Source organism: Lepisma saccharinum, chromosome 10 (assembly GCF_977018435.1).
Source record: "Lepisma saccharinum chromosome 10, izLepSacc3.1, whole genome shotgun sequence".
Classification (NCBI taxonomy): Eukaryota; Metazoa; Arthropoda; class Insecta; order Zygentoma; family Lepismatidae; genus Lepisma; species Lepisma saccharinum.
Window position 1 is genome coordinate 81870761 of NC_139238.1, and position 15241 is coordinate 81886001.

Here is a 15241-nt window from a genome sequence, read left to right on the forward strand (position 1 = left end):
AACAACTTATGGCAGATGTGTACCACATCCAATGCCTTTTAGAAGCATGTATTTGGTATTTTCTCAGACATCTATAGGGTGTTGTATTAAGAAAGAAAATAATGAGTTCAGATGGTTCCCAATCAACTCGTAAGAAGTCTAACTTTGAAATATTTGTGAAAAATTTGACAAAACATTTATTTGTAATATAATTAGCTGTACCTAATGACGCTCTTCAAGTACTGAAAGTAATATCATTCGGTACATTTACAAAACCGAAATCCTTCAGCTCTCAGAAGTAGCAAGGAAAGCCATACGCTCAAAAGTTTATTCTTTCTTTTCAATTTTTGGTGGACAATGTGAAGAGCAGGCCAAGGTTTATTTTCGTATGTAGTGGTATTAAATGCAGATACATGCGTGTGTTTTAGGATGACATGTCAATTTCTCGTTTATGTGAAAAGGTAAACTTTAATGTAAGCAGAAGCATGTGCGCGTCACAGTTAAAGATTTTCGCATCTACAAAGAAAATCAAAAAACACATTCCCACCTAGCCGGACTTCGTAGCGGAGGGGTTAGCATAGCACGCTATGACGCCTGAGGTCCCAGGTTCGAATCCTGGCCTGCCCATGGGTGTTATTTTTGAATTTCCATCAATTTCATCATATCATCATCACTCATCCTCATCTTCGCGATTAGCCAAAAGTGGCAGAAAGGCGAAGTAAAATAAACCAAATCAATCAATCAAATATTCCCATCTTACTCCCAGAGACCTTGGGAATCCAATCCAAAATCTACCAATAGAACCTGCAGTGAGTCTCATTTATCTCGTGCATTCATCTGACTAATGTAATTTTCTTACAATTTGACTTTAGAGTTTAACATAAAATGGCGTTGTGTTTGTGTTGCATTCGATATTACAATTAGATTTTAAGCAATTAATGTCCAATTATAAGTATACCTAATACATAGGTAAAAAATAGTTCCCCCTCTGATAAAATCGCAAATTGCACCCTGTTTAAATGTCTAGGAAAGATTTCATTTCACCTAGGAATGATACCGGGGTGCGATGAGTCGAGAATTGTCACAGCCTCATCTCGTCTCCTGTGTGGTGAGGTCCTTCTCGTTCTTGTTTGTGCTTATTTTTCTTTCGGTTTCCACTCTGAAGTTATGAAAACTTATTCCAAATTCACCTCATTCTCAGATAGGCTATTTTTAAAAATATATATATCTTAATATATAGGTTTAAGTATAGTTTTCCCAACACCCTCTTACAAATTTATGAAAACTATGGGTGAGGTACAGGAGTGCATTGTAACCCGCCCCCCCCCCCCCAAGTTGGTCTGTCGTGTCTCGTATCGTTCGTGTAAGTGTTCCGTTTCGGAAAATTCCATTATAAATATCCAAAAGAAAATGGCGTCAGTCATATACTCTTCTGATGAAGATTTGTATCTTATCTTCAAATCGATGCGACCACTGTTTTAGAAATGTGTACCCCCCTTACGCAAAGCAGCAATCGTCTGCAGCGTAATTGTCTGAGAGTCAATCTGATTCCATCGTTCCACACACATTTTAAACAATTTTCATCTCCTTAAAGAGGTTTCAAAGAACTTAGGTCAATGAACTAACTAGTAGCAAGCACAATGTAGTAGAATAAGTTTACAATTAAATCTTTTGAATTTCTGTGGTAAGGACTATAATGCTTAAAATGTATAAACAATAATACTTTTTTTACTGGGTGAATTGATAATAGGTAATTTTAACAGTAGCACCTTCCGTCTGCTGTCAAATTACCAAAGGGGGGTACAGGGGGTACAACTCGATTTACGGATTTAGGGGGGTACAGTACCCCCCGTCAAAAAATTGCGGGGGTACAATGTACCCCTGTACCCCCCCGTTCCTGCGCCACTGGTGTGAAGCATTGAAATAAGCAACTGGCAACCATCTAATGATAAAAAAAATCACTGCACCAAGCCTGTTTCTGTTGTCTGCCTCAATTAGGTTGATGGAATTGGATTGAAGCTAGCTCTCAAGTGGAAGAAACTGGCTTGACGCTTACATCACGGATAAGCTCTTTTGAATTGTCACCTAAACGTGATGGATTGTCTTTGTAGTGGAATTCCTTCACAAGGGACATTTCCACTCAATTTTTTTACAACAATTTTAAAAACTACACCCCGGAAAAATGACCCCTACAAGTTCTCGCGTTTCTCTGCGCTCAGTTTAAGGCAGAAACGAGACTTCCAAAGTTGCGAGGCTAGCGTTGTGCTGAATATACGCCGCCGCCATGTTAATACGTCACGACATAGAGAGAGCTCGTTTGTCTTCTGCTTCGAGCGTCTATGAGTTTACTGCGGCGAGCTCACGGTGAGCGAACATGTGCAGCAGTTTTACAAATTGTACAGATTTAAATAATGGAAGAAGGAGCGATAGTGGAAAAGAAAGCTATGCTTTGTAATGATCATTCTTCCATGAAATATCCCTGCTGCTCACGTGCAAGATAAATGAAAGGGTTCTGCTGCGTGTGTGGTCTCAGGTCATGTGAAAAATATTGCTTGTAAAAGTGGTTGCTGACCAAACTTTCAAATATATATATATATTTCAAACTTATATTTATCGAAATTTACCGTAACCTATGTAGCGCAAAATATGAATTTTCACATTCTTCACTTTATTTGTAAAGCCTATTTTACTTTATTTTCCATAAAGCAATTTCTGTTTGTGTTTCATTTCTGTTGCGCAAGTTATGATCAAATATTTTTGGGCAATTAAGAGAAAATACACTGAGAAGATTACATCAGTTGCACAGTAGCCTACATATTAATACTTAATTTATGTATAATTATTACAAGGAAATAATGTGTATAACCAAGGACGTATTTAAGGGGGGTTCAACGGGTCCATCCCTCTTTGGTTCAATAAAATTACCAGAGTTACCTGTTCATCCACTTGTTCATAAAAATTTCTTCGGACTTATTTTATTCTCTTAAATTAGAGACGTAAGACGGGATACGGATGGGGACGAAATTACGTAATTCCACACACCAGATGGCACTGCAGACCAAATGTCTGCAATTTCCTGATAGTTTCGTAATTTCTGCGATAAGAAAGTGCATTGAGACTGTCAAATCAGTTATTTTTTCCCCTCGAGTCATTTTAAAGATATTTGGTTTTTAAAAACGCAGTGACACAAGATGAACAGAAAAGTATCAATACTAGCGTGATTTCGTGACTACATACACACAACTTTGTCGGGTATAGCACCCCCTGCTCCCCAACAAGCTTCCGGCCAGCAGTGTCCTGGATTTTCACTTACGAAATAAAGCAACCCTAATCATACCAAAAGTTAATCCCCCCCCCCACGTCAACTATATATACGCCCATGTGCATAACAATATCCCATACTGAAATGGTACGATATATTTTGAATTTTGTACTGCGAAAAAAGCCGCCTCATCTCGTTACTCCGAACGCATTAATTAGTTGCTTCACAACTTCACCACTAAGGATCCTATCGAGACGAGACAAGGCAATCTTGGTCTCGTTCTCATTTAAAGTTGTAAATGTCTGTCTCGTGTTTATTTGTAAATGTCTCATTGACAGTCTCGTCTCGATTTATTAACATCCGTCTCGGTTTGGGAGGGCAATTCTCGTTCTCGTCTCAAGTCTCGAAAAATATAGAATTAACAATGTATGCAAAGGCTTATCATTATAAATACAAAAAAAAAACTTCTTAATATATTTTTTTGACTCCTCGTTTTAACGATACGAGTCCCCGAAAACTGAATATTATCCTGCTTATATATGCAAACCAAACCGCAGATTCGAATTACCAGGAATGAACTGGAGTTGTAATTATTATACACAAAATTCATGATTTATCTGAGGAAGTCGCATGTTCCAGGTTTAACTCTCGACCTGGGCATGACTATACCCTTGTGAGCATGGATGTCCGCAGGATTTTTTCCAGGGAGGGGCAAGGAATTTTTTTTTCAGGGGGGGCAACATGGCATATTTTCTCCAATAATAGTGTTCATACCTAAAAAAACATTGCTTAAATGTGAATTTATCATGTTCATGCAATAATTAACACACATTATTGTGGCTGAAATTAAAATATATGTGTGAAATATGTAATTTTTGGTTGACTTTCATTTTCCAGGGGGGCCACGACCCCCCTTGCCCCCCCCTTCCGGACGCCCATGCTTGTGAGTGACATTTCATTGAACTGGAAATTGTTACATGGGAGGATGTTTGCTCGAGACTTTGGGGACAGCTAGGGGGATGCTTCTATTGTTAATGTTAGTGTTGCTCACGAGACGAGGCTAAATACAAAAATTTGCAATATATATTAACTGAAGAAAACTGTCATTTACTGCAGGAAATTTAAAAACTCACCGTACCTTTTTATACTGTATCACCTCTTATATTACAGAAATTGGCGTGTAAACCAGAGTGTTCTAAATGTATTATCTTGAAATTTGCGAAGAAAATATTATGACGAAAATAATTGTAATTCCAGAAAAGGCACTCATATAACATTAAGTTCTTGCCAGTCAGAAGCAACCTATGTATTCGCAATGAACAAGGCTGTTTACGTGTTCAGCCATTGACTGTTACAAGTTCTGCTTTGTCACCCTAATGGGAAAACCCTCTACCGAGTGGCTGAATTATAGTAAATAATGCTATAATTTAAGAAATGGAGCACAGATTTTTGCACTGGAAGTTACAAGATACTTGTTTTACACAGTATCAAGTGAATTTTCTGTCGCTTTCGCGGCTCATGCTAAGTTGACGGGACGAGCAGAAGCCCCGCCCGCAACCATTTCTAAGTGTTGACGTCAGAGGACTTCGTGTCTGTGGAGAGGACGTTTTCAAATCCGTGACGTAGGACGTGAATTTCAGCGGTGTTTGAAGGCGTGTTTCTCGAGAACGAAAACAAATATCGCCGAGATATTTTGCTCATCTCATGTTTGTATCATTATCTGCAAAATGAATGTCAAAGTGGAAATGTCCACTGTGGTAACTTTCATGTTTATAAATTATAAATTTAGATCAATCATCTCCCCCCTAACATTCTGGCATTTCACAAAGAAATGTAGGCCTTTCCGATGGCGTAGCGGTAGCGTCGTCCCTTGTAATCAAAAGGTCCCGGGTTTTCGATACCAGGTGGAGGTACATAGAGGTTCATATAAACTGTAGGCCCAGTCCCGATTAGTCTTACTGTGCAAAAAGTGGACTTGAAAACATCAACTCAATCAACTCCATCACAAAGAAATCTAGCATTTTTTATGTTTACTTAAGCTCATAGTTCTAAAAATAAATTATTCCGTAAAGGGTTATCGCGCTCGTGGCAAAAAGTCCACGTATATTTATTATTTCTCATACTACTTATTGTATCACTCGTATAAATAGACGACCTGCAGAATGTGTTTCGTTGTTCCCTTCTTGACACTCGGCAGGCCAAGTGGGATACGGAAACGGGGAACAAGCTTCACGCTATTATAAGTCCACCATAGGTGCTTGGCGTTCCTCGTCCCGTCCCTCTCGCCGAGAAGAAGTTCTTCTAACCAGAATGCGTATTGGACACAGCCGTTTAACCGATGGTCACTTGCTGCAAGGGCAGGACCCTCCGTTGTGTCGTGTTTGCAATATTGTTTTCAGTATTCGGCATATTGTCGTTGAATGTGCCGATCTTGCTTACATCCGGCATACTGTTAACCTTTCCGACCGTTTGTCATCCCAGTTTGGTGATGACAACAGTATTTTATCAAATGTTTTTAGGTTTTTTCGAAGAGCTGGTCTCTTCTACCGTCTGTGAGAAAGCTTTTATTTTTTCTGACTTTTTAATGTGTTGCTTGCAGGTCCTTTTACAACTTTGCACTTTTAATTTTTCGTAAGGGGCTTTTTACACCTTTTGTTTTACTGAAGTGCCGACCTTCCAAAAATTTTAATTCATTCATTCATTCATTCGAACAAATAGATATTTTTGAGGTGATCATCAGATCTGAGTCACGTGACAACTCATTCATTGGATGTGGCTTTTACCGTGGACACAAGAGGGAGGAGGTGGTCCTTAACCCTCGCCACTTGTTTGGATAGTTCCAGGAATAGAGTAGCGCTTAAGGCTATTCCATCTGTGTTTGCTAAATGCAGCTTCCAATTGTCTGAGAGAAAAGGGCAACAATTTTTGGGTCCTTCAGCACCTACTCTATTTGCACCGTGACACTATACGAGACGCAGTCTCGTACCATAACTAAAACAACACTCGTCTGCGAGGATTAACATTTCCTTGCCTAGGTTAAAAGCTGAGGTGTTAAGGGACACTCAGCACATATAGGGAATTAACACAGTGAAAAACAGAGCCCTGCGCAGGATTGCACTGGCCGTAGGTCTAGGCGCCAGAGCCTCATTAGCCTGCAACATTTCAGTTACTGGGGAAGTGAGGTTGTCCTCGCAGGACACCCCTTACACGCCCAAGTGTTGCAAATGAATGGCGAAATGGCTAAATCGCCAACAATGTGTTGTTTCCCTCCAAATATCATTCCACCCGGGATAAAATTGTGGTAACGTTCCTCTTTGTAAATTATGTAATGTGGCCATTCCCCATCCAGGATGAAGTCTGAAGCATTAATTTTTACAGGCATTAATAATTTAAACAAGTCTGAATCTCTTGTTAAAGTACAGCTTCAGTTTTCATTTTAACCGGCCTTGTGGTACGGGGTTTACATTGAATAAAAATATCAATTTTCTTAATTTCCAACTATACCTAAGTAGAGAGAAATTAAATAAATTTTAAGAAAAAAAGGGGGAAGTCAATAAGAAGTCATGAAAAAGTCAAGAATTTTGGATTTGTTATTTTAGTCGACACCCTGAATATGCTTTTGTTTTCTTAGTGTTATTTATCATGGATAAATTTGTAATAATCAAGCGACCGTGGGTGGACAATACTATTACCCATTGTTCCGTTACTGTATAGATTTAAATTCGGTTCGGAAATCGGCTACTACTGATATACCAAGTTCATTTTCAAATTATTCGAGGGATCGTGAACGGGAAACAAAGAATGCTGGTGGTAGAACTTTTCAAAGTTCATGGCAGGCAAACATCTGTAGATATTTTTTACGATGAAAATCAAAAGGTGGTGTTATGTAAAGTATGCAAGGAAGATAATGATAAAAAGCTTTTAAGTTTATCGATGAAGGGAGACCCTTGTTTCATTTCTTCTGGCATTTTCAAAATTGAAGTGCCTCCGCGGTCTAGTCGGTAGGTCGTCTGGCATGGGTTCGATTCCCGGGGTGAGTGATCTTATGTCTGAATTTTCCAGCCTTGTTTCCGCATAATGCGGCTCTGGGGCTCACCCAGCCTCAAATCAATGGGTACCTGGAGGGCGGGTAAAGTCTCGTTCTGTTATGAGCCCTACATTAAACGTTCGTAAGCCTTAATTTTCATGACTGGGCTGTTGAAAGGTAATATAAACTTTCACAGTAATAAAAACTTGGAGCCACCGTGATATCTGCTGTAGTCTTCACACTGGCGTCAGTAAAGATTCAACCGAGATCGAGATTGTGTGGTGCCCTATCCTCGCACCCTCCATGGCACGGGGAACTTTACCTTTTTTTTTCAAACTGAAACATGCTTTAAGAAAATGCATTTCCATGAAACTTCACTGTGTCACAAATAATACGTAATACGCTCGCCCATAGGCGGAGTTCTGGAATGGCCAGGGGCCAGACTAAAAAATAACGCATGATTAAGTTCAGTTACTACATTTTTGTTATGAAGCCATACCGCAAATCTTGACGTTTGGCATGATGGCATGTGCGGTATATTGCGCCGCAATAGCGGGTCTTAGACGATTTGATTGATGTGTACAGTTTGAAGAAAGAAAAACGTGAAATGACTTTGTGTTGAGTCAACAGTTACTGCTGAGGCATCAAAAGAACTTTTCAATTTAATTTTTCTAAAATTTCTGAAGCTTACTATTATACCGTAACTTTTTAAAAGTAATACGAGTATTGTATCAATAAAATATTAATGAAATGCAAAATGTAATAATCGTACTGTTTTGCTTCTTTTAAAACTGACGACCAATGTACTAATTAATATTTGTTTACTTAAGCGAGGATATTTTAACATTTTCAAATCTAAAAGGCCTAGAAGTCAGTGTTTTTAAGTTGTTTTTTTTTTTTAATTTCCGAGGGAAGGCCTCCATACCCGTTATAAACTAGGGGATATTCAATACCTGAGGATTATTGATAGGGGTGTGCGGGATCCCGAAAAGTCTGGAAATACCGAATGGTCATTTTGAAAAGTTAATTCTCGACGTTTTCTGCATTGCAAGTGTCTGGAACTGATAGCAAATTGTTTGTTTTTATTCAAGAAATGCAAAAACAATCACTTAAGTTGAAAATGACGTGTAGAATTCGAGATTTTCTGAAATTCGGCAAATTTCGAACATTTCCCGTCCCGAAGGTCGGGATTAAAAAAAATTCCAGTCCCGACCAAAAAATTCTGTCCCGCACACCCCTAGTTGTTGAATATCCCCTAGTTTATAATATCATATGCTTCTCCCACAGTCTGCCCCCCCCCCCCCCCCCAAAGCAAAAGCTCAAGCTCTCGTCTAGTGTTAGGAAGGGAACTTATAACTCGATTGTTTGAGCCCACCCAATGTTTTTCAAAAGTTGGCGTTCCTGTTCGCGACTATCCTCCTACCATGTAATGCAGTTCCACTTACCAAGCGAGCTGCGAGATGTCCGTCCTTCTTATCCGTTTGACTTGAACTGTTTAACACAAACATGAAATGCACTTGCGTTACCACACTAATATCAAGTGGCATACTGTGGAGTTGTTTGTGGAGATAAAGGTAACCGGTCCTTATCAAGTGCGCCCTGCCTAGTGATAATTACTCAAAATAACTTTTCTACGGGCCTACCCGCATTTTCCCTAATCTGTAACGATTGAATGATTTTAAACATAAATATGATCTCCATTTAACTTTGAACTTCTCTACTGTAATAAATAAGTCTCTTCTGTACCAATTGACGGTATAATATCATCATTAGGGTGACTGAAATCTGGAATTCGTCAGATTTGAAGGACTCAAGGAATGTTTAATGCCTATTTTAATGTCTTTTTTAATTTTAGGGTGCCTTTTAAATGCCTAATTTAGTGACTTTTCGTATTTTAAAGCGCCTTTTAAGTGTCTATTTTTATCAATTTTGTTGCCTATTTCAGAGGTTTTTAGTAGGGATGAGCGATATCGGAAGTTTGATATCACGATACATCGTCAAAGACGACACGATATTTTTCTCGTATCGTGATATCGGCGATATATCATCTCCACGATATACAGGGTGTCTCAAAAGTAATAGCGCAAACTGACACAGGTGAAAGTACACGATAATAGAAGCAAAAATGTCTCAGTAAACATGGGTCTGCAAACGAGCCGTTTTCGAGATAATCGCTAATGCGTGATTGAAAGCCGCCACTGACTTCATTGTTTATAAATGTCGTCCTAGTTGGTAAAATGCTAATAATGTGTACGAATGTGTGGGTACAAGCCGTCACTGACTTCAGTGTTTGTAAACGTCGTCTTAGTTGGTAAAATACCAAGAATACAGTATGAAATATCAGATCTCATTGCTTTTATTGAACATCCTACTTACTTTAACAAGGAATACAACACTACTTTATTATGTTCTACGTTGCAATTACTGTACTCTCGTACCTGTTAAAGGAGGTGTTCAAAGTGTCGTCCTTCCATCTCGATGCAATAATGTACGCGATTCCGCATTGAGTTTCGAATTCTTTCGAATACCCTCTGATCATTTCGGAATTGGTCACAAGCATGTACAATTATCTGTTACCGTTCTTCAGCCGTGTCAACGGGAGTGTTGTACACTACGCTTTTGAGGGGACCCCAGACACAAAAATCCAAAGGATTTAGATCCGGTGACCTTGGAGGCCACGGTACAGGCCCGCCTCGACCTATCCATCTTTGATGATATATGCGTGTTAGATGTCGTCTCACAGCAGCAGCAAAATGTTCCGGTTCTCCATTATGCATGTACCACATACGCTGACGTGGATCAAGGGGAACATCCTCAAGCAATCCTGGAAGATCATGCCGCAAAACCCGAAGGTACCTCGGTCCATTGACCCTTCTTGGAAGAATGTGTTGTCCAATGAGACGATCACCTAGTACCCCTAACCACACATTCAATGATAAACGTTGCTGATATGGTGCCTCATGAACAGCATGTGGGTTTAGTACACTTCAAACATGAGAATTATGAAAATTAAAAATACCATGGCATTGAACCCCGCTTCGTCTGTAAATAAAATGTTACTTGCAAAACGAGGGTTGAGTACAACCTGTTGTTGCATCCACTGACAAAACGTCACTCTAGGAATACAATCCGTATCACTGAGACACTGAACTCGTTGGAGGTGGTAAGGGTAGAGTGAATTACGATGTAAAATTTTCCATACACTACTGCGGCTTACTGGCACTTGTGCGGCAATTCTCCTCGTCGGGGTTCCTGGAGAGTGTTCTACTACTTCCAACACCATATCCCCAACTTCAGGCGTAATGCTTGCAGGTCTACCTGTTCTCCTACCATGTTTGAAGCCCCTATGTTCTTTGAGGCGCTAATGTACCCTAGTTAATGTGCTTCTCTCGGGGTGCCTTCGAGCAGGGTATTTTCGTTAGTACAAGCGTGCAGCCTCCCGTGCATTGCCATTAGCCAAACCATACACAAAATGCATATCCTCATACTCTTTGTTGCTGTAAGGTTCCATTTTCACTACGCAGTCCAGCACAGTACGATTAGACTGTGTACTGATTGAATCCTACCACGTCACCTCTCGGAAATGTTCTGTTTGATTGCAACGCCACCTCTCGGGAAATGTTCTGTTTGATTACAACGCCACCTCTCGGAAATGTTCTGTTTTGTAAACAAAGAGCAAACCTCGGACCGCGCAAGGAGTAAAGTATCCTGTGTTTACAAAATGCAATCAATGACGGCTTGTAACCACACATTCGCACACACTATTAGCATTTTACCAACGAGGACGTTTACAAACAATGAAGTCAATAGCGGCTTGTAATCACACATTCGCGATTATCTCGAAAACGGCTCGTTTGCAGACCCATGTTTACTGAGACTTTTTTGTTTCTATTATCGTGTACTTTCACCTGTGTCAGTTTGCGCTATTACTTTTGAGACACCCTGTATATCTCCAAATATCGTCACGATATATCCCTGGTACTATATATATCGCTAAAATATCGTAACGATATATCGCCGACACGATATATATCGCCAAAATATTGTGACGATATATCGTCTGGTTGATATCTCCTGGACGAAATTTTTTCAATAACGCCATATATCATCTGGACGATATATCGCCCAACACTAGTTTTTAGAGTCTATATCCGCACCCTAATTATCATCAGTATTCCACCATCAAGACCAGTTACTATATCTACTGTTGATAACTTTAACAATACTGCTAATAACACTAAAATAATAAAAAAGCGATATCAACAGGAAAATAAAGCACAAGGATATGCTGTGCTGTACCCTTTATGCTTAAATGTGATTTAAAAATAGAACCTGCTAGACCCATGTAACTTTTTATCAGGTGCAGAATCGACGTTAAGGCTCGGCCGAACCTTTGGCCTACGTCAGCGGGAAGGCTATACATATCAAGGCTTTTATTACTGTGGGAGTTTATATTACCTTTCGACACCCCAGTCATGAAAAATAAGGCTTACCAACTTCTGATGTAGGGCTGATAACAAGACGATAAGAGACTTCGCAGAATCTTATCTCGTATGTGGGGAGGCTTGTCTCCTGCAACGTGTAATCTAAGCAGCATATACAGAGTGATTCAAAACTTCGGTCTTATAGGACAACTCCGTTATTAGTGCACATAGCTTATTGGCTTGAGGACTTTGGCGATCTATGTGCTATTCGAGTCTCGCTTACATTCAACCCTAACGACCCTGCAGTTTTTCTTTTCTTGTAATGTGGTGGGGAAAAACTGAATATATATTAAGTATAATACAGGGTGTACATGAAGTTCGTTAACACTTTCAAAAAATATTGCAAGGAAACTATTAACATTACTAAGCGACACAATGCATTATTAGTTGAAGGAATAAAGTCGTAGGTTTTTTTTTTTAGGTTTTTCCTGTAGTTCCATTTGTCGCCGCTAGGTGGTGACAAATTCAAGATGGTGCTTTCTGGACTGAAAAAGTAATTATGTGCTCGTTTTGATAAAACGAAGAGTGCTACAGATATCCAACGTATATTAATGAGCAAATACAGGAAAAATCACCAATCAGGAAGGCAATCTACGATTGATATCGGAAATTTGTTACATCCGGGTGACTGTGTGCGAAGGAAAGAAGTGCTCGGCCAGGCATGAATGAAGGTGACATTGAGCGAATGAGAGAAGCGTTCATAAGGAGCCCGACGCGAGTTGGGTATGCCACCAATGACTGTGCGGAGTGTTTTGTGCAAAACATTATGTATGAAGCCGTACCGACTGCAGTTTGTGCAAAAGAGTTATATACCCAAGACAAAGAAAAGCAGTAACAATTTTGCTGTTAATTGCAGCAGAGAGAAGACGACTTCGTGAATTTGTTTAATTTTCAGTGATGAAGCAACATTATATTGCCTTCCTGTTTGGGGCTTCTTTCTTGTATTTGCTCCTAAACTTCCGTTGGACATCTGTAGCACTCTTTGTTTTATCAAAAATTTAGCACACTTAACTTTTCCAGGTGCAGGAAGCACCATCTTGAATTTGCCCCCATCTTGCGGCGAGAAACAGAACTACTGAGAACACCTACAATACAAAAAAAATGCAACTTTACTCCAACTAATGTACTGTGTCACTTAGTAATCCTAATAGTTTATATACAATAATTTTTTGAAAGTGTTACGGGACTTTATGTACACCCTGTATATTGCAAAGCAGATGCCGCTTAAAAAGCTGGCAAGAGAGTTGATCTGATTCCATTTCACTCCCTATATTTTAAAGTTGTAACCCAAGTGCTGCCTAAGATTTGCGTTTAGGCTTTAGAAATGTGGTCTAGGACACGTTTTCGAAAATTTGGAGAGACAATGACAAGAGAAAAGATTTTCTCATCCACCATTTTGAATGAATTCGCTGAAATGCAGTGTCAGGTCAATCTCACGAGGCATGAACCTACTTGGTGTGATAATTTTAGCTCAAAACCTCCAGATTTTCGTCAGTTCTCATAAGTCACAATGTTAATGACTAGCCCCCACTTTGGGCCTTTCCCCCGCATCCTCCTAAACCACGCACGGCATTACAAGGTTTAATTACTAACACGTAGCTCAAGCGAAAGCTTGAAGCGATTATAGTTTCTTAATCTCCGAAAATGTAGTCTGGACAGAGATTGAAAAAATGTCAACAGAATTCCTAGCGTCGGCAATATGTATAAAATCGGTTTTACGTCTTCCGGTTTCACTCAAATGCAAAACCCAGTTTAGTCCTCAAAGGTACCTGTACCTGTTCTGTTAATTTCAACACAACGCCTCTAAGCTTAAGGCAGTTATCAACGGTTGCAACTTTGATAACTTTTCACTCTTAGGCCCCAAGCCTCTTCTCAACTCGGTGGAGGTACATAGTGGTTCGGATCTCACTTTAAACTTTAGGCCCAGTCCCGATTTGCCTTACTGTGCATAAAGTGGACTTAAAACACTAAATTAATCAATCAAAACGTCTTCTCAACCAAGCAGTATATTTTAAAGCCCCCCCCCCCCCAATTGCAACGCAAGTGATGTTATAACACTCTCATGAGCGTCGTTCTCTGAGACTCACACTGAGTTTTGGAAATGTCTGTCAAAAGTGAACAAAAAGTGGATATCTATCTAAGGGATTTCGGTGAGAAATCTAACTCAAGGTGTGGATAATAAAAATCTATATTAAATTACATGACAAGGTGAGAAATGTATTCAATTTTACCATGATGAAGACTTGCGCCTTAAAATATTAAATGCTTTGGTTTGAAAGGTAAAAATGCTTATCCTCAGACCGACGTGATGCACTTAACAGATCACTCTAGTGGCTACTGTAGAAACTATGACAACTGGGGCATTTTACTTGGAATATAGTTACACTGAAAATTTGGACCGACCTACAGTACATTCATGTTCTGCACCTCAAGAAGAATGCATAAAACAAGATCCAGGATTCAGATTTCGACATGAATATCTACAAACTACACTCAAATTATGTTAAAGCCGTGCGGATAAGTATTGCCGTCTACAATTGACTGGAAGTTAATGTCTATTAAGAGAATCACGGAAAGGAAGAGAAGTGCGTAAGAGTTTTTTTCCCCCCGATGGTCGTCGTGTTTTTCCTAATCTACCTGTAGTACATCTTACTGAAACACGCAAACCCCATCAGCTTGAAAACTATGGCAATTTGTATGAAAGAGAAATTTATCTAACCTTTGAACAAATGATAGGTTTTTCGTCGAAGAGTCCTGAGCAGTCCCACCGGCTCCCTTTTACACACAGCAACTGTGACTGTTACTAGTGTCTTATATAATGAGCGCGTGGAACTACTTTCGCGTGGGAACTTATCGTCGGATTAACAGTCTTTCCCGGGGTCAATGTTGCCGATTGCATTGTGGCAAAATATCCCTATACCGAACAGGTTAGACCAAGGGGAACTGTTTTGGTGTGTTCCAAGCGGACCTTCGAAACACTGAATTCAATACAACATTTTCAAATGGGAAAGGGGTGATGCGATATATCAAATCAGGCTAGAATTTCACGAGAGATGCAATGGTTCCAACCGTCTCTCTTTTTGTTTTTAATTTTGGTTACATTATTTTCTAATCGACCTGGTTCGTCTTGCGAGCTCTGGGTTTATAGCACCAGACCCACCAGTCACTCGCAAGTCTTTAGTTAGTTAATTAGTGAACAGTAAATAAGATTAACACAAAAGGAAATAAGCTACTAATAATATCTAATTTTTACCTTATATTTGAAAATAAATCTTCAAATCCAATGTTCACTACATCACTATAGATTTTACACTATAAACAGTGGTATTTCCAATCATCAATATCAACTTTTCTTCTTATGCTGTTCTATTTTCTTCTTTCTTTCTCAGAGAATATGGTGTGGGATTATAGTAGTAACAGTTAGTTTCAATAACAACTCTTCACAAGCGTACCTTTACTAGCGATTTAAACTACCGTCTAACGCGTTTA

General features: G+C 39.4%; 1 protein-coding gene across 4 annotated transcripts in view; it reads right to left on the reverse strand.

Annotated features, from left to right (window-relative positions):
• LOC145993985 (ATP-binding cassette sub-family C member 4-like) overlaps positions 1–14548 on the reverse strand; it is a 214712-nt gene extending 200164 nt beyond the window's left edge. For 3 of the 4 annotated variants that reach the window (XM_083130020.1, XM_083130019.1, XM_083130017.1), the window contains exon 1: positions 14472–14548. The gene's annotated coding sequence lies outside the window, so the exon portion shown is untranslated. Of the gene's footprint in view, positions 1–8713; positions 8764–14471 lie in introns of those variants that run through there. The other variant, XM_083130018.1, reaches the window with a different exon arrangement.
• Between the last annotated feature and the right edge of the window lie 693 nt (positions 14549–15241).